The sequence below is a fragment of the Bombina bombina genome, chromosome 8, assembly GCF_027579735.1.
Source record: "Bombina bombina isolate aBomBom1 chromosome 8, aBomBom1.pri, whole genome shotgun sequence".
NCBI lineage: Eukaryota > Metazoa > Chordata > Amphibia > Anura > Bombinatoridae > Bombina > Bombina bombina.
In genome coordinates this window covers 138,809,255-138,830,544 of record NC_069506.1, presented here as the reverse complement: position 1 = coordinate 138,830,544, position 21,290 = coordinate 138,809,255, and the positions used below count along the sequence as shown (strand labels likewise).

At 38.4% G+C, this 21,290-nt stretch overlaps 1 protein-coding gene across 4 annotated transcripts in view; it reads right to left on the bottom strand.

The window, feature by feature from the left end:
- LOC128638563 (uncharacterized) overlaps positions 1-20,725 on the bottom strand; it is a 431,654-nt gene extending 410,929 nt beyond the window's left edge. Inside the window, exons 1-2 of one of the 4 annotated variants that reach the window (XM_053690591.1) lie at positions 20,492-20,725; positions 12,130-12,244 (exon numbers count right to left, since the gene is read on the bottom strand). The gene's annotated coding sequence lies outside the window, so the exon portion shown is untranslated. The remainder of the gene's footprint in view (positions 1-12,129; positions 12,245-20,491) is intronic. The other 3 variants (XM_053690593.1, XM_053690590.1, XM_053690592.1) reach the window with 3 other exon arrangements.
- Between the last annotated feature and the right edge of the window lie 565 nt (positions 20,726-21,290).

Sequence of the window (21,290 nt, the reverse complement as noted above, 5' to 3'; positions counted from 1 at the left end):
TGTAGATGTGTAACAGATTTTGGGGGTCAAAGTTAAAAAAAGTGTATTTTTTTCCATTTTTTCCTCATATTTTATAAAAATTTTTATAGTAAATTATAAGATATGATGAAAATAATAGTATTTTTAGAAAGTCAATTTAATGGCGAGAAAAACGGTATATAATATGTGTGGGTACAGTAAATGAATAAGAGGGAAATTACAGCTAAACGCAAACACTGCAAAAATAGCCTTGGTCCCAAACGGACAGAAAATGGAAAAGTGCTGTGGTCCTTAAGGGGTTAAAGTGAAACAAGACTGTTTTAGCTTTAATTTTCACTTGGCAGAGCAACAGCACTAAGTTTAGTTTAACACTAGCATAGTACAGTATTCAATGAAGACTGTACAGTACCTGTAAAATAGTGACATTTACTGTAGCAAAATTTGCAAGACTACAACACAGATTGCACTGTAATGCTGTAAACAGACCGAACTGCACATAACAAAATGGTGCCAGTCACATTTTGCAATCTCACGATGTGTACAGTACTGTTTCAAAATCCTTGGAGATTGAACTTCAGCTCCATATTAGCGCTGTATTAGTGAAGCGCTGTTAAGTTCTGTAAAGCGAGGCATACCTGTACTTCTATTATCAATTTAGCATCATTCTCTTGGTATCCTTTATTGAACTACTGAGAGCTAGCTGAACACATTGGTAAGCCATTGACGTGAGGCATATATATGCAGCCACCAATCAGCAGCTAGCTCCAAGGTACTCAACCTACCTAGATATGCTTTTCAACAAAGGATACCATGAGAACTAAACAAATTAGACACTTTTAGACAGAAGTTGTGCTTACCGCAGTTACTTTCTTAACCCTTTGAGTGCTAAGCACTTTCCCACTTGGGTGCTAAGGTTTTTTTTATTTTAATTCTTAAAAATATATATTTTTTTAAATTTATTTCAGATCCCCAAAACTTACACTGTTGGAAAGGTTAGGTGATTATCTTTCCAACGGTGGGTCTGTAGCCGCTTAGATGCCTGAGATACAGGCTTCTAAGCAGCATGCCCCCTTGCTACTTTATTTAAAGGGACAGTCAACCCAAATTTTCAAATATGTAATTCCTATAAAGTTGCTAACGATGTTTAGTTTGCACTGTAGCCTAATTCATTACCCTAAATAGTTTATAAGCATTTCCTACTTACTTGTTTCTTCTTTGTAGTTTAAAATGCCCGCCTGCCCCCTCCCATATTTTGTCATCAAGATCCTAAGGTTGCTCAGTCTCCAGCTCTATATCGGCTACTTCTCGTAAATCCACGCTCCTGATATTTTGCGCATGCGCATTGCGTTGCTAACACTAGGGGGAAGGAACGCCAGCAGGTGCAGGAGCTCATTTGTTATAGCGCAAAGCTGTGAATAAGATGGGCACTGGTGTGTGTGCACTGCTCAGCCGGTGTAGGAGCTCATTTGTTATAGCGCAAAGCTGTGAATAAGATGCGCACTGGTGTGTATGCACTGCTCAGCCGGTGCAGGAGCTCATTTGTTATAGCGCAAAGCTGTGTATAAGATGAGCACTGGTGTGTGTGCACTGCTCAGCCGGTGCAGGAGCTCATTTGTTATAGCGCAAAGCTGTGAATAAGATGGGCACTGGTGTGTGTGTGCACTGCTCAGCCGGTGCAGGAGCTCATTTGTTATAGCGCAAAGCTGTGTATAAGAAACATAAGTCTGCTTTGTTTTATTTTTGCAGTGGAAGCAATACATTATAGTGCATACATCGTTTGAATGTCTGTTCAGAAAATACAGTATACAATGCAATGAATAATGTTACCGTAAACAATTGCTATCGTCACATTTGTTTTGAAACTGTAATAGTTTTATTGTTTATTTTGTATTTTTACACAAAAAAGATTTCTCTGGTCTAGAAAATGTAAACAGTTTTATGTTTTTTTCTGTTATATGTTTGTTGTTTTATAAAAAAGAAACATTTTTCTTGTATGGCTCAGCTAAGGCTGCTTACTACTGTACGTCGTTTGTCATGTTCCTTTATTATTTTGTTTTGGTACATTTGTTGCAAAACACATCACCAATTCTCCCCTGCCTGAAGGATTTCTAAGCTCCCTCTATTCCCTCAATTATCAAAAGAACACTGAGCCATACAAAAAAAATGTTTCTTTTTTATAAAACAACAAACATATAACAGAAAAAAACATAACACTGTTTACATTTTCTAGACCAGAGAAATCTTTTTTGTGTAAAAATACAAAATAAACAATAAAACTATTACAGTTTCAAAACAAATGTGACGATAGCAATTGTTTACGGTAACATTATTCATTGCATTGTATACTGTATTTTCTGAACAGACATTCAAACGATGTATGCACTATAATGTATTGCTTCCACTGCAAAAATAAAACAAAGCAGACTTATGTTTCTTATACACAGCTTTGCGGTATAACAAATGAGCTCCTGCACCGGCTGAGCAGTGCACACACACACACCAGTGCCCATCTTATACACAGCTTTGCGGTATAACAAATGAGCTCCTGCACCGGCTGAGCAGTGCACACACACACCAGTGCCCATCTTATTCACAGCTTTGCGCTATAACAAATGAGCTCCTGCACCGGCTGAGCAGTGCACACACACAGCAGTGCCCATCTTATTCACAGCTTTGCGCTATAACAAATGAGCTCCTGCACCGGATGAGCAGTGCACACACACACCAGTGCCCATCTTATTCACAGCTTTGCGCTATAACAAATGAGCTCCTGCACCGGCTGAGCAGTGCACACACACCAGTGCCCATCTTATACACAGCTTTGCGCTATAACAAATGAGCTCCTGCACCGGCTGAGCAGTGCACACACACCAGTGCCCATCTTATACACAGCTTTGCGCTATAACAAATGAGCTCCTGCACCGGCTGAGCAGTGCACACACACACCAGTGCCCATCTTATACACAGCTTTGCGCTATAACAAATGAGCTCCTGCACCGGCTGAGCAGTGCACACACACACCAGTGCCCATCTTATAAACAGCTTTGCGCTATAACAAATGAGCTCCTGCACCGGCTGAGCAGTGCACACACACACCAGTGCCCATCTTATACACAGCTTTGCGCTATAACAAATGAGCTCCTGCACCGGCTGAGCAGTGCACACACACACCAGTGCCCATCTTATACACAGCTTTGCGCTATAACAAATGAGCTCCTGCACCGGCTGAGCAGTGCACACACACACCAGTGCCCATCTTATACACAGCTTTGCGCTATAACAAATGAGCTCCTGCACCGGCTGAGCAGTGCACACACACCAGTGCCCATCTTATACACAGCTTTGCGCTATAACAAATGAGCTCCTGCACCGGCTGAGCAGTGCACACACACACCAGTGCCCATCTTATACACAGCTTTGCGCTATAACAAATGAGCTCCTGCACCGGCTGAGCAGTGCACACACACACCAGTGCCCATCTTATACACAGCTTTGCGCTATAACAAATGAGCTCCTGCACCGGCTGAGCAGTGCACACACACACCAGTGCCCATCTTATAGACAGCTTTGCTCTATAACAAATGAGCTCCTGCACCGGCTGAGCAGTGCACACACACACCAGTGCCCATCTTATACACAGCTTTGCGCTATAACAAATGAGCTCCTGCACCGGCTGAGCAGTGCACACACACACGTGCCCATCTTATACACAGCTTTGCGCTATAACAAATGAGCTCCTGCACCGGCTGAGCAGTGCACACACACACCAGTGCCCATCTTATACACAGCTTTGCGCTATAACAAATGAGCTCCTGCACCGGCTGAGCAGTGCACACACACACCAGTGCCCATCTTATACACAGCTTTGCGCTATAACAAATGAGCTCCTGCACCGGCTGAGCAGTGCACACACACACCAGTGCCCATCTTATACACAGCTTTGCGCTATAACAAATGAGCTCCTGCACCGGCTGAGCAGTGCACACACACACCAGTGCCCATCTTATACACAGCTTTGCGCTATAACAAATGAGCTCCTGCACCGGCTGAGCAGTGCACACACACACCAGTGCCCATCTTATACACAGCTTTGCGCTATAACAAATGAGCTCCTGCACCGGCTGAGCAGTGCACACACACACACCAGTGCCCATCTTATACACAGCTTTGCGCTATAACAAATGAGCTCCTGCACCAGCTGAGCAGTGCACACACACACCAGTGCCCATCTTATACACAGCTTTGCGCTATAACAAATGAGCTCCTGCACCGGCTGAGCAGTGCACACACACCAGTGCCCATCTTATACACAGCTTTGCGCTATAACAAATGAGCTCCTGCACCGGCTGGAGTTCCTTCCCCCTAGTGTTAGCAACGCAATGCGCAAAATATCAGGAGCGTGGATTTACGAGAAGTAGCCGATATAGAGCTGGAGACTGAGCAACCTTAGGATCTTGATGACGAAATATGGGCATTTTAAACTGCAAAGAAGAAACAAGTAGGAAATTCTTATAAACTATTTAGGGTAATGAATTAGGCTAGTGTAAACTAAACATCGTTAGCAACTTTATAGGAATTACATATTTGAAAATTTGGTTTGACTGTCCCTTTAACATTGTTAATGTTAAAGTTGTGAAGTGACGTCACCACACGTAACATGAACCCCCGGCGATGCCCGTCACTATGCAGGCCCGATCGCCAGGGTACGAGCCGGTAGGAGCCCCCAGATCTCCCTCAAAGTGGGAGAGTGCTAGTGACGGCTCTGAGCCGTCATTAGCATCTGACTGAGACAATTTGTGACGGCTCAGAGCCGTCATTAGCACTCAAGGGGTTAATGAACCATAAAAGTGCCTTGTAATCTTGTAATCACAAACAATACATCTGTTGTGTTGCCGTAGAATGACACTAACATAATTTTGACTACAATTGTTTATCAATAGCAAAACTCCACCCACCACTTATTTGGAGGAGTCAATCTAGGCTTTAGTCAAGACAACAAGGTTAGCCACGGTTATAATGTTAGTGTAAAGTACAGGTATACCTCGCTCATACAGCGGATTAGGGACCGGAGCCCTGCTCTAAAGTGAAAACCGCCTTAAAGTGAAACAACATGGTTTTAGCTTTCTTTTCCCTTGCCAGTGTGTTTAAAAACTTGTTTGAACTAACATATATTAGGGATGCAATAGTGCTAAGTTTAGTTTAACACTAGCACAGCACAGAATTCAATTAGTATTCAATAAATACTGTACCTGTAAAATAGTGACAATTACTGTAGTACAATTTGCCAGACTATAGCACTGAGACACAGATTGCACTGTAATGCTGTAAACAGAGTGAACTGTGTATAACAAAATGGTGCCAGTCACTTTTCTCGCAATCTCACGATGATTACAGCACTGTTTCAAAATCCTTGGAGGTTGAACTTCAGCTCCACAAAGTGATGTATTAGCGAAGCGCTGTAAAGTGAAGCGCTGTAAAGTGAGGTATACTTGTGCGCTGTTTTGTAGTTACCAGTTAAAGCCAAGTAGGAACAGATGTGTAGCAGGGTTAGCATTGAGAATTTAGCAGCGTGCAATTCAAATTCTGAGAATTAGACTATAGACATATGCATCTTCTGGTATTCCACCTCTGTACGAGCGAATGCTGAATATGGGTACAAGTAGCTGAATACAGCTCAGAACAGGAATTTTTAGTGTAATAGTGCAAATCCAGACCTTTGTGTGTTGCACTATTACACACAAAAAAATCCAACTCTGAAAGGAGCCAAATGCCACTGCCTGAGGCCATATTCAGATTGTGTTCATACAAACTAATGATGAATATCAGTAGCTGCACATGTTTATTAGACAATCACAATTTTCTGAGCTAAATTAAATAAAAAGGGGGCAAAATACTGAAAGGATATTGCACAGTAGTTGTATTGCACACAACTAAATACTTTATAGATACAAGGTGTTTACTGTCCCTTTAAATGCACTAGAACTGCATACTCAAATGCAATAGTACTTACTCTGAATTGTAAAAAGTGGATTTTTTTTCGGATAATTTAAAAAAAAAAAAAATTCTATTTCCCTGCCTGCCCCTGTATCATGTGTATAACCATCAGACAATCACAGGCTTATATGTAAACACTATGAACATGCTCAGCAGGAACTGGTGCATCAGAAAGTGTGCATATAAAAAGAATGTACAACAGGGTGGATTTGATTTAAATCACTAGTCAGTAAGACTTGATGTAAAGGATTACCTTAATTTAGAGAGAGTTCTATTTAACTAAAGAAAAATAACCATTACCTTAAAAGGGACACTAAACCCAAATTTCTTCTTTAATGATTCAGATAGAGCATGCAATTTTAAGCAACTTTCTAATTTACTCCTATTATCAAGTTTTCAGGATTCATCCAATGTGTACAGTTAGCTCCTAGTAGTGCATCACTGCTCATTCATCCAAGGGTAAATTGGGAAGTTGATTAAGTGTTACTCCCCTACCCATAATCCCCAGTCTTTCGAACGAAGGGAAATGGAAAAAGTAATAACACAAATGTGTAGAGGTGCCTGAGGTTTAGTAAAAAATAACTGTTTTAATTAAGAGTGGGGTCATGGACTCTCCATATCCTGAAAGAAAGAAATTAATTTATCAGGTAAGCATAAATTTTGTTTTCTTTCCCAAGATATGGAGAGTCCACAAGGTCATTCAATTACTAATGGGAACCAATATCCAAGCTAGAGGACACAGATGACTAGGGAGGGATAACAAGACAGGCAGACGTAAACAGAAGGCACCACCGCTTGAAGAACCCTTTTCCCAAAAGAGGCCTCAGCAGAGGCACAAGTATCAAATTTGGAAAAAGTAGGCAGAGAGGATCAAGTGGCAGGCAGCCTTGCAAATCTGTTCCACAGAAGCTTCATTTTTAAAAGCCCAAGAAGAGGAGACAGCCCTAGTGGAATAAGCTGCAATTCTCTCAGGAGGCTGCTGACCAGCAATCTAATAAGCAAAATGAATCATACTTCTCAACCAGAGAGAAAGAGAAGTAGCAGTAGCCTTCTGACCCTTACGCTTTCCTGAGAAACAAACAAACAAACAAACAGGGCAGAAGACTGGCAAAAATCCTTAGTCGCCTGTAAGTAGAATTTTACAGCACGCACAACATCCACGTTGTGCAACAGACGTTCTTTATGAGAAGAAGGATTGGGACAGAGAGAAGGAACAACAATTTCCTGATTAATATTTCTATCTGAAACCACTTAAGGAAGAAACCCCAATTTAGTATGAAGAACCGCCTTATCCGCATGAAAGATAAGGTAAGGCGAATCATACTGCAAAGCTGACATTTCTGAAACTCTCAGAGTGGAAGAGATAGCAATAAGAAACAAAACCTTCCAAGATAGCAACTTAATATCTATGGAATGCATTGGCTCAAACAGAGCCTGCTGCAAAACTTTAAGAACAAGATTAAATGGAGTCAACCCAAAAATTACTGTTACTTATTTAGATTAGTTAATTAACGATCTTTACAGCAAACTGTAGCCCAATTTTTATCTAAATAAACTTTTGCAGAAAATACTAGATCTCATCTGGCCGTTTTGAAATGGCCGCCTGACCCCTCCTTCTCTGACGTCTACCAAAAGCTTCCACTACAGGATCCTTTCCTTTCGCCCCTGCCCGCTCCTGTGTATCCCTTCATTCAGTTCAGTGACACACTCATATGGCACCCCCTCACTTCACTATCTCCCTCATTCATCCGCAATTTTAGCTCTCTAGATGTTCGTGCCCGGCACTCACTGCCTCTCATCCATGCTGTGCGCTGTGTGTTACAGAGAATGAGAGGCAGTGAGTGCCGGGCAGGCGGCGATGTGATGTAGGTCTGTGCGTTTAACAGCGATAACCGGGTCTACAAGCTGTTCCTGCCCGGCACTCACTGCCTCTCATTCTCTGTAATAGTGTATCAGTGAAACATCATACAACTACTGTATGTTAGAAGTAGGTTTTATATGATAGTTAGATTTTAACAGCCAAGAGGTTAAAGTGAAAGTAAATTTTAGCCCTTTACAACACATCCAAGTATTGTATACATTCCAAATAGTAAGATCGCTATTTTTTTTTTCTTCATTATGTGAATTTTGACTTTTAATTAAAATTTTATTTCTTCTAACCTTATCCGTCATGCTCCGCCCATCTTAGACTTCCTATGTTTCTGTGTTTAGATGTATAGAGCGGTCCCACCCGCTCTATACGTATGTCAAATGCACGTTCACAAGCAAAGAACGCATTGCGCATGGGCGAATCGTAGATCTTACCATTAATGCGCATGCGATTCTGTGATGAGCCTCTTTACAACGCGCATGCATGAATGCGTCCTTGGCTGTTATAAAACAAAAAGGTGTGCGCATGCGCGAATCGTGAACGGGCGTCCTACATAACGAGCACAAACAAGATTTGCCGCATGCGCAATTGAACACATAGGCGGATGACGTCGGCTCATGGCCGCCTATCGGCCAGAAAGTCAATTGGTCAACCGATGAACGTGATCAGGAAGTAAAATGAGAGGAGAAAAACGTGTTGAATTGTAAGTAGTAAAATATTGAGTTTATTTGCGGCGAAAATGGCATTTGCATGCAAATTTGTACAAACTCATGAATGAAACTCCTATTTATTTTAAATGAACTATGTAACTGAGGAGAGGGGACCACATAACTTTACTTTCACTTTAAAAATGAAGGCTCTGTAAGGATCATATTAAATAGTAAAACACAATAACTTCAATAGGTCTTCCTTTCAGCAGAACGTTCTGTCTGCACAATCTCTTACTGTTCTCTCTTGTATTCTTGTATTTTGCGCGTGTGTAAGGATGGGATGCAGAACAACTTTTACTCTGCACAGAAGAGAACTAAGCGTTCAATCTCCAAACTGTCAGCTTCAGAGAAACGAGATTTCTATGGAGGAATAGACCCCGATTTAAAAAAGTCCTTCAATTTCAAAGAACTGCAGCCACCAATTTCTTTAAAAGACCTTTATTCTTTTGTCTTGGGTCCCATTGATAATACAACGTTTCAAGCCAGCATTAGGCTCTTAGTCATGTACACTTTAGTTATACAGGTTTCTGCTACTTATACCTGCACCTGTTAATCATTCACCTGATGTTAATTAACCCATTCCATAAAGAACACAACTATTGCTATTGCAACAGTGACATCTTGTGGATGAAAAATATAGTACATCACTGTTTTTATTCTTAATATTTCCCAGTGTTCAATTATGGAATGGATGAACACCATCCATATATTATTAAAATAACATAAAACCTATATACAATTTAAAAAGAGGAGCATAAAATCCCAATATCTACAGAGCCACAGTAATTGGGGTAAATGTACATAATACATTCTCATCACTACAGAATTGTCATACAGAAAAAATAAAGAAATGTACATTCCCAGAAGAAACCTGCTTTTAAAGAGAAAAAATTCCTCAATCCTTTGCTAATACATGACCAACTATTTATTATCCTTAAATTTTGGTGTCTACACTCATGATATATTCTCTTAGCTCATCTATATGGAATGCAAGAGGAATAGTTTAAAGTCAACAAAACAAACTCCAGTCAAAATCTTTGTTTAGACACTTGGGGGTCAGGCAATCCAATTTATGTATCCAGAACATCTCCCTCATTTTAAGGAGATGTTCTCTGTCACCACCCCTTCTTGGTTTCATTACCTGATCTATAACAAGGAATCTGAGCTGACTAATATTATGACCTGCAGAGAGGAAGTGAGAGGACACAGGAGCCTCCATGTTTTTACATCTTATGTTTGATTTATGTTCGGTTATCCTCTCCCTTACCTCTCTGCAGGTCTCACCTATATAGATAAGTCCACATGGACACTTGATCATATAGATAGCAAAAGTAGTTCTGCATGTAAAGTATTTGTTTATTACATATTTCCGGCCACTAGTTGGATGATAACAGTTTTTTCCTTTTATCATGGAGCTGCAGTGACTGCAGTTCAAGCACGGATAACACCCATTATTCTTGCTGCCATCTGTTAACTGAATATTTCTCTTAGCAGAGCCTATGTTAGTGTGTACAATCAAATCCTTAATACTTTTGTTTTTCTTATATGCTACCATAGGCACCTGTTTAAATTCTTCCACTTGTGGATTACATTTTCCCTTATTATGTGCCAGTGTTTTTTCAAAACACCGGTTATTTTTTGACTAAACCTGTTGTGTTGGGTAACAAATATCATGTTATCTCCTTTCTTGCCTATATGTCCTTGTTTCTGGTTTTGTTTAAAGCCAACTTCTACACTTGCCAATTGTTCTGTTATCAATTTCCTAGGGTATTTCCTTGCAATAAATTTATCAGCCATTTCTCCCAGTCTTTGTTTACAGTTATTGCTATCTGAAACAATCCTCTTGACCCTAGTAAACTGGCTCTTGGGTATTGCCTTAAACACACTCTATGGATGGCAGCTGCCATATTGTAGCAAATTATTCCCATCGGTCTTTTTTGTATATAGATCACTTTCCAAAAAAACTTTTTCTTTATAAACATAAGTGTCCAAGTACTCTATGCCCACTTCACTCATATTCATACTAAATTTTAGATCTTCTATGAATAATAATAGGCTTCCTCAGAGGCAACCTCCAAGGCAGCCAAGACGATATCTTCACTAGGTCTGCATACCAGATCCTGCGAGGCAATGCAGGAGCTATTCGAATTACAGATGCTCTCGTTTGATATGAGCAATAACTCGAGGAAGGAGCGCAAACGGAGGAAACAGGTATGCTAGACCAAAAACCCAAGGAACTGCCAGAGCATCTATCAGAGCAGCCTGAGGATCTCTTGACCTTGAACCGTACTTTGGAAGCTTGGCGTTCTGCCGAGACGTCATTAGATCCAACTCCAGCATCCCCCATTTGAAGGTTAACCTGGAGAACACCTCCGGATGGAGAGCCCACTCCCCGGGATGAAATGTCTGTCTGCTTAGGAAATCCGCTTCCCAGTTGTCCACTCCAGGAATGTGGATGGCAGACAAACAACAATTATGAGCTTCTGCACACTGAATAATCTGAACCACCTCCTTCATGAGAGAGGAGAAAGAGAGAGAAAGAGAGAAAAAGAAAAGAGAGAGAGATACATACATTGAGCTACTGATGGCCGAACAGTAGACTGAAGAGAGGGGCAAGAGAAGAGAATTTAGGATTTTCTGACCTCCGTCAGACATTTTTTCATAGATAGGGAATCTATTATGGTCCCTAAGAAAACCACCCTTATAGCTGTAACAAGGGAACTCTTTTCCAGATTCACTTTCCAACCGTGGTAACATAGAAAAGACAACAAGATCTCTACATGAGAGTTTGCTTGTTGAAAAGATGGCGCTTGAACCAATATGTCATCCAGGTATGGTGCAACTGCAATTCCCTGAGACCTGATCACTGCAAAGAGAGCCCCCAGAACCTTTGAGAAAATTCTGGGAGCTGTGGCAAGGACAAACGGAAGAGCAACAAACTGAAAGTGTTTGTCTAGAAAGGGGAATCTCAGGAACTTGTGATAATCCCTGTGGATGGGAACATGAAGATACGTGTCCTTCAGGTCAATTGTCATCATAAACTTACCCTCTTGGACCAAAGGAAGAATGGAATGAATGGTTCCATTTTGAAGGACGGTACCCTGAGAAACTTGTTGAAGCACTTTAGGTCTAAAATGGGTGGAAAAGTTCCCTCTTTTTTGGGAAAGACAAACAGATGTGAATAGAATTCTATGTGCAGCCACCAATCAGAAGCTACTGAGCCTATCTAGATATGCTTTTCATGAAAGTATATCAAGAGAATAAAGCAAATTATATAATAGAAGTAAATTAGAAAGTTGTTTAAAATGGTATTCTCTATCTGAATCATGAAAGAAAATATTTGGGTTTAATGTCCCTTTAAAGGAGCAGCTATCCCCTATAGGGATCGTAGTTCTCTTAGCTAGAGTAGTAATAGCCCCCTTCTACTTTAGGCACCATGCGGCATGAATCTTTAAAGGGACAGTCAACACTAGAATTTTTGTTGTTTATAAAGAAAGATAATCCCTTTATTACCCATTCCCCAGTGTTACATAACCAGCGCTGTTATAGAAATACACTTTTTACCTCTGTGATTACCTTGTATCTAAGCCTTGGCAAACTGCCCCCTTGTTTCAGTTGTTTTGACAGACTTGAATTTTAGCCAATCAGCGCTCAATCCAGGGTAACTTCAAATCCATGAGTTCAATGGAATCTATATGAAAAAGATAAATTAATGCCCTCTAGTGGTCAAAATGCATTCAGATTAGAGGCAGTCTTTAAGGTCTAGGAAATTAGCATATGAACCTCCTAGGTTTAGCTTTTAACTAAGAATACCAAGAGTACAAAGCAAAATTGGGGATAAAGTAAATTAAAGTTGTTTAAAATTACATTCCCTATTTAAATCATGAAAGTTTTTTTGGACTTGACTGTCCCTTTAATGGAGTCAGAAACAGGAAACATCTTCTTAAAGACAGGGGAAAGGTATCCCTGGCTTTTCCCATTCCTCTGAAATAATCTCCGTCATACGGTCTGGAACAGAAAACACTTCCACAGAGGAAGGATCATCATAGTAAGTTTACTAAACTTCTTAGGGTTGACAACGACAGAGGTATCGGAATCATCAAAAGTAGCCAATACCTCCTTTAACCGTACACATAGGTGTTCAAACTTAAATCTGAAGTTTGTCAACACAGACAATTTTCCTAAGTCAGTTTATGCATAAGCACTCAAGCTCAGGATAACTTATTTCTCCTCATATTTAAGCAACTTCCTAATCTCAGTGTAGTGCTGTTGCACGTTCTTTTCCGTCTAAATCTGAAGTTTACTTCTTCAGTATCAGATGAAGGAATAATACTGTCCGAATCTGAGATTCCACCCTCAGAGGCTACCGATGTATCCTCCTCATCAGACTTATGAGGGAGGGCAACCTACGTAGCAGTAGTTGCAACAGAAACCTTACTATCTGAATGTCTAATTTTCCTCTTGCATTTTCCCAGCATAGGAAAAGCAGATAATGCCACAGATACCGCAGAAGATACATGTGCAGCAAAATCTGCAGGCAAATAAACTCCTCCTGGAGGCTGAGAGGAACTGCAGGGCACTGTATGTGACGCCATAGAGGCTTGGAACGTTTGAGAAGAAAGCTGTGGCATTGCCTGAACAGCATCATCCTGAGAGACATTGGGCTCAGGGGGCAACAAGTTATCTTTAAATTGAAGTGTACTAGCTAAGCATGCAGCACAGAAATGCATAGGCAAAACAATTTGTGCCTCAATGCATAACAAGCATTTGTTAAAAAAGACACAGTCTTGGTCCATGTCCATAATACTAAAGAAAAAATTCCTCAAAATTGTAGATTTTTTTTTTTAAATACACTTTAAGAATTTTTAATACCACAGACGCTTAATGTTATGCAAAAATAATTTAACCCCTTCGCGACTGAGAACGTGTCAGACACGTCATAAAAAAAAATACCCTTAAGGACCAAGGACGTGCCTGACACGTCCTCTGGGGCAGACAGCTGCCAGTACCCAAGATGGCGGCAAGTAGGTAGAGGGGGAAGGGTTAGAAAGCTATATTGGGGGGGATCCAACACTGCATAATCAATAAAAAAAATGCTTTATTTTAGTACTGACAGACTTTCTGCCAGTACTTAAGATGGCGGGGAGAGAAGAGAGCTGTTTGGGAGGGATCAGGGGGTGGGATGTGTCAGGTTGATCTCTACACTAAAGCTAAAATTAACCCTACAAGCTCCCTAATTAACCCCGTCACTGCTGGGCATAATACAAGTTTGGTGCACAGCGGCATTTGGCGGCCTTCTAATTACCAAAAAGCAATGCCAAAGCCATATAAGTCTGTTATTTCTGAACAAAGGGGATCATAGAGAAGCATTTACAACCATTTGTGCCATAATTGCACACGCGGTTTGTAAATTTTAGTGAGAAACCTAAAGTTTGTGAAAATGTTTGTGAAAAAGTGAACACTTTTTTTATTTGATCGCATTTGGCGATGAAATGGTGGCATGAAATATACCAAAATGGGCCTAGATCACTACTTTGGGTTGTCTACTAAAATATATATACACACATGTGAAGGGTTATTCAGGGATTCCTGACAGATATCACTATTCCATTGTAACTAATTTTGAGAGCAAAAAAAAAATGGATTGGAAATAGCAAAGTGCTACTTGTATATATTGCCCTATAACTTGCAAAATAAGCAAAGGAAATGTAAACATTAAGTATTTCTAAACTTAGGACAAAATTTAGAAACTATTTAGCATGGGTGCTTTTTAGTGGTTGTAAATGTGTAACAGATTTTAGGGGTCAAAGTTAGAAAAAGTCTGTTTTTTTCAATTTTTTCACCATATTTTCTAAACATTTTTATAGTAAATTATAAGATATGATGAAAATAATGGTATCTTTAGAAAGTCCATTTAATGGCGAGAAAAACGGTATATAATATCTGTGGGTACAGTAAATTAGTACGAGGAAAATTAGAGCTAAACACAAACACCACAGAAATGTAAAAATAGCCCTGGTCCCAGACGGTCACACTAATGGAAAAGTGCTCTGGTCACGAAGGGGTTAAAATAATAAACCAATCAGGCCCCCTACACCTCAGACGGGCTGAGGTGCCTTACCCTAACACTTATACACAATTTGTCTGCCAGAAGTCTCTAAAAAAACGATCATATAGTAGAGACTGAAATTCAATGACGCCACTCCGATCCGTGAATATCCAACAGCAGAGAGAAGCCATATAACCGGCAGAGAGAGGAAACTACGTAGCAAGTAAAAGCTGTGTGTTTCCTTCTGCCTACAACACCGGAGCTTAATTTACACAAACGTTCAAGCAGTCTGTAAGTTAGCCTGTTCTAGCTAAGTAAGCAAAGAATAACAACTGCCAAATTTTAAGTTTATACATAAATCCCTGTATAAAACATAAGCCACACACATACTAAAAGTGTTTCAACAAAATTAGCCCAAAGATTAAAAACGTCCCAATAAAGGAAAGTTTAACCCCTAGTCTCAACATACACAATGTGCCTGCCCACTGCCAAAGAAAATCCCGTATAAACGATTTAAAAAATGTCCCCATCTACTACATATGACGTATTCTTCTGAAGTGCAAGTCTTCAAGACCTAGAAGACAAAAGCACTTACCTGCTAGCAGTCCGACAGGAAGACAGCTCACAAGGCGTGAAAGGACACATACTCCTTACAGAGAACCCAGTACCAGTATTATGTTTCAGTGGCATGTGCATATATGCTGTGAGTGTCTTGTAACCCACACCTTTTCAGTGGTGGCTTGTATGACACAATATACAATCAATGACAATACACACCACCGCCAGCTCTTTGAGCAAGCATTTTGTTTAAATCCTGATGCTCTGTTCAGATGCTAATGGAAGTATAGAATCCAAAACTGCTTCTGTGTAAAATTGAAATGCACCATGCAGTTTAAACAGCTGTTACTTGACATTTGTTTAGGCAGGGAAAGTCCTGCACTCAGCACTTTTAATAAATGTTTTGCCCGGGTGGTCTGTAATCAATATAAAAATTCTTTATTGTACCACACAGCATAAAGTCTACATTTCCGCTCCAATAGGAGCCTTTTTTAAGACAGTGTGAATCCTTCAAGCAATTGTTTGGAGGATTCAGCGTTTTGAAAAGGGCTCCTATTGGAGCCGAAATGTTGACTTTATGCTGTAAGATACAATAAAGAATTTCATATCTTTATAAAAAAGTCCTGAGAGTGTCTGGATAATTGGGATAGGTTGTGTTCCTCACAGCGTCTCCTCTATATCCAACTAGCTCCCCAGAAGATATAAGACACCTAGTTTGTCTATAGATATTGAACAGTGTATAAATTAGGATCTAGGGAGCGCCTCAAATTGGGCTGGGATATATGCACATAAAACTTAGATGGGTGTTTAGAAAGATTTCACAGGTTTATTCATACAAACACAATAAAAACAATTTAAAAATGTAAAAAATATGAGATAGCGATTGAAGTGAGTTGAAATTACTCAACTTATTGAATATACATCCCCTTATACATTAACTTTTATGGTATCAGACAGGATGGTGATACACAAATGTAAAAGAATAAAAGGTGCAGAGGATATGGAAAATATAAAAATATATAAAAAAAAACTTTCATGGATCCATGAGTACAGTAAAAAATATGAATAAAACCCTATAGCAGGTATAGAAACACAATATTCAAAAATTATCTAAAATTAAGATACTAAAAACATATAATACAATACAGTTAACGATTCCTAAATATAATAATTATGTAAACAGTGTGTAGTGTCTCCTATGTATTTAAGACAATCCCTGATATTAGGGTAAATAGTTCCAAGTTCCTTGGGGGCAATTCTGCCCTATGGTAAGTCGATCCTAGGGAGTATAACTGTGAAGGTGTCCAAGAAGTATGACTTAGTGAAGGGTGATGAAAAATGTAAAATGTAAAAATGTGGAAAAAACAGAAAAAAACAGAAAAAAATAGAAAAAAATGTCCTAGTGCTGTGATCAGTGGCAATATAACTCAGATCCAAAAAAAAAAAATATTTTTGTGGCAAAAAAATATAATATACGTGGGAAGTGGATAAGTTCAAAAAAGTGAAAAAATAATCGTATTAATGTCCTAATTCCAAAATCCAAACAGATTTATAATAAAAAATCAAAAATCTTATTCGCTTCTATTTTTGATTTTTTATTATAAATCTGTTTGGATTTTGGAATTAGGACATTAATACGATTATTTTTTCACTTTTTTGAACTTATCCACTTCCCACGTATATTATATTTTTTTGCCACAAAAATATTTTTTTTTTTTGGATCTGAGTTATATTGCCACTGATCACAGCACTAGGACATTTTTTCTATTTTTTCTATTTTTTCCACATTTTTACATTTTACATTTTTCATCACCCTTCACTAAGTCATACTTCTTGGACACCTTCACAGTTATACTCCCTAGGATCGACTCACCATAGGGCAGAATTGCCCCCAAGGAACTTGGAACTATTTACCCTAATATCAGGGATTGTCTTAAATACATAGGAGACACTACACACTGTTTACATAATTATTATATTTAGGAATCGTTAACTGTATTGTATTATATGTTTTTAGTATCTTAATTTTAGATAATTTTTGAATATTGTGTTTCTATACCTGCTATAGGGTTTTATTCATATTTTTTACTGTACTCATGGATCCATGAAAGTTTTTTTATATATTTTTATATTTTCCATATCCTCTGCACCTTTTATTCTTTTACATTTGTGTATCACCATCCTGTCTGATACCATAAAAGTTAATGTATAAGAGGATGTATATTCAATAAGTTGAGTAATTTCAACTCACTTCAATCGCTATCTCATATTTTTTACATTTTTAAATTGTTTTTATTGTGTTTGTATGAATAAACCTGTGAAATCTTTCTAAACACCCATCTAAGTTTTATGTGCATATATCCCACCCCAATTTGAGGCGCTCCCTAGATCCTAATTTATACACTGTCTGGATAATTGGGCTAACTAATTTAATATATAGAAATTTGACTTTTTCCTATCTTTAACTTTAAACTAGTAACTTTTTACCTCTGTGAAAACCCTGACTAATAAACTATAGTAATAATTTTCCACCCATGTATACATGACCCTTTAACTTAATTCATGTCTTTATTAATTCCCCTATTTACATCCTGCTTATAACTGAGAACAATGGAATTGTTGTTGGTGTTCTCTCAAAATGAAAAAGCCTTACAGAATACAAGGACCAAACAAATAGGTATAGGCAAGTAATAGTATTTTCTCATTGCAGAATTAAAGGGACAGTAAACCTTAAAAATAATGTTATATAATTCTGCACATAGTGCAGAATTATATAACATTATATTAGCCAAACATTATTAAAACATAATTTCCCCTATTCATTTTTTTAAAAAAGCGCTGTTTCACCGACCCGCTCTCTGCTGAGCGGGTCTGTTATATTTACTCAGCGCATCGGGCCAGCAGTATAGTTACAGCCTGGCCCGACCGCTCCATAAGACTAAGTGCAGCTTGCTCCTGTGACAAAACCTCCATAACAGGACCACAAACATACCTCATCAGAATTATTGGAAAGAGGTAGTAAGTCTTGTATAAATAAAGGGTTTCAGGCCCACTGGAGGTCATGTGATCATTGAAATAATTGCATTAACAGATAGGTTTTATAGATCCTAGTTTCTCTATGCAAACGAAAGTAGTAGGTGAATGCAAATATAGGTGACATTGTATATGATAATTTATTGGTAAAATTATTTGATTTTTTTTACACAAGGGTTAAAGGGACAGTAGACGGTTTAAGACTGTAAAAAGCTCAATTCAATTATAAAAAGAAAAATTGCATTATACTTTCATTAGTTAATTTGCACCCTTGGTAGATTTTAAAGTGCACATGGCAGATTTTACAAGCCTATTCCTGCCACATATGTCCCTAATTTGCGTCAGCAGAGATGATAACATTATGAACTGCAAAGCAAAGCAAGATTTGTTAACAAAAGCACAGTGACAAGCAACCTTGTCTAAAACCAGTAAATACAGTAGATTTGCATAATCAACAAATGAACGATAGAAAGACAATGCAAAAGCACTTAGTTTTAACTTCAAATGAATAGTAGATTTTTTTCTTATAAATTTCTAAGTTGTGTCTATACCCACTCCCTGTTATGTGACAGCCATCAGCCAATCAAAAATGCATATAGTATATTCTGTGAATTCTTGCACATGCTCAGTAGGAGCTTTTCATTAAAAAAGTGTAAATATAAACAGAGTGTGTGCATTTTGTTAATGGAAGTAAATTTGAAAGTTGTTTAAAATGGCATGTTCTATCAGAATCATGAAAATTTCATTTTGACTTGAGTGTCCCTTTAACACATCCAAATTGACTCCTCCAAATAACGCAAATCGTGACATGATTTTGACTATTGAAACCAGTTCTGAAAAGTTTTAACCTATGCAAGACTGGATAAATGTAAGTTTAAGAGCAAGCAAAACATTTAAGAATGACGTATCGTCCCAATCTAAAAATCAGAAGTATGTGCAGGTTCACAATAGATATACAGAAAAAATGTAATCATACAATATAACATGCCAAATAGTGCAAATAAAAAAAAAAATCTTCCACTGATCATTTGCAGATTTTTATTGGGAAAGTTAGGTACAGAACTCTACATTTGAGGGTTGTGAAAGGCGAGTTGATGCTAGATGTAGAAAAATAAATGTTATAAGAAACAAGTGATTCACATGCTGTTCATTTCCAAATACATTATAAATAAATATATGGGGTAGGAATTTTGTTTGCGTAAATATTGTTTTCTGAAATTGCATGGGCTTAAATGTTTATGCAGAGTTAAAGTTATTTTTAACTATTTGTTTTTAATATAAAATACATAGGGTTAGTTAAATATATAAGTGGCAAAAACTGGGTTCAGGCAACAAAATATATATTTTACTAACAACTATGAAACTGCAGATAGAATATATTGCAACCTTCTGCTGAAGATGGAGTTATTGAAATCAAGAAAACAAGTTACATTGTATTCGGTTTTGAACTGAACTTTCTTACACAAAGTACTGTACAGTATTTTATACAACTTTGTTCTGCTACTTAAAAGTAATATTGATAAGAAAAAGTAGCCATAATACAATTGTTACAGATAATGGAGGGAACCTTCCTTTTTGTGTTTGTATATTGTTACATATTAATATTTCATGTTAATATGATAAATCAAGCTCTCACTTTTTGCCCCCACATCTGCAATATTGCATGTGCTACCTGTAAATAATACAAAAATGTAAAAAGGGCAACCTGAAATATATATATATATATATATCATTCCTAACTACATAAAATGTTAAAACTAAATGCACAATATTATGATTTTTTTTATCTGAAATTGATCAATTCTGCTTACAAGTATGAATCACTGAGACATTATCAAAAAATAATTTTAACTTAATCTTTAGATTTTCTGGGCTAATAATTTGTAACGTATAGTAGTTTTCTTTGACTTGTAATGAGCCTCCCAAGTTGTCATATAGCACACCAGGAAGCAAGTGGCTTCCTTTAAACGAGTGGGACAAGCTTGTGCTAGCCTTTCTCATGTATGACTCGCTCTAAAGACTAAAACCACAGACATATAATGCAAGACAATAAATAAAACAGAGCTATGTGTGATTATTTGGTGCAATGATAACGTGCATCGCTGATACTTATACATTCTGCCTGATAACAGGGCCCCAACTTAAACACAGCAGCGTGTTCAAGGCCTGATATTATTTAGAGGGTTAACTAATTGGCTGCCGCACATGTGGTAGACTGCCCTGACCGGAAACAAACAGTTCCTAGGTGTATACAAACTACAAGCGCCTACACTGAAACTAAAATGAATCCAAACTGACCCGTTCCATTGTGATGCGCCCGCCTCTGTCAGAAGCCAAACGGTTAAAAAAAAAAAAAGCGAAAAAAAGCATGAGGTCACATACCACGCATGCGCGACGTCTCCAGCTTTATAAAAAAAAAATATATATGACTGAATGCCCGGTACACTGAACCACCGCTACTCTTTCAGAAAGCGCTAGTGGCTTCCGGTGAATGACGCCAAGACGCTGCTCCGCCCGTGTTCTCTGCTTGTTCGACAGGTCAGAAGCGACTTGCTGGAAAGCGCGAGAAGCGCCTACCTGCCGCCCTGCACAGACACGTCTAAGCCAATGGGAGGCGGTACACGGTGTGACGCAAAGAGAGGGCGGAGCAATTACCTTATTATTTATGTCACTGTAAAGTAAAAGTACGCCAAGACCTTATATGTAAAAAATATTGTTCACACGTATACGAAAAATGTGGGAATTAATATCTGGAAATATATTTACTGAATGGGGATTTAAATTATTTATAACGAGTTTATTAAATAATAAAGTGAGATATGCAATACAGGCAATTTAAAAGGTAATTCTTAATAAAACGTTAGCAAAACAAAGTTTATTTTTGCTAACGTTTTTTAGCACTAGTCCATGGGACATTTTTTGCAGTACAGCAGTTCCACCCCTTGGTCTCTCAATCCCCCCTCTCTTTTACTCTCTCCCCCCTCTCTATTTTGCACTCTCTCCTCCCTCTCTTTTGTGCTCTCACTCCCCTCGCTCTCTTTTGCATTCTCCCAGCTTTCTTTTCTGCTCTCTTCCCATCTCTTTAGCTGTCTCCCTC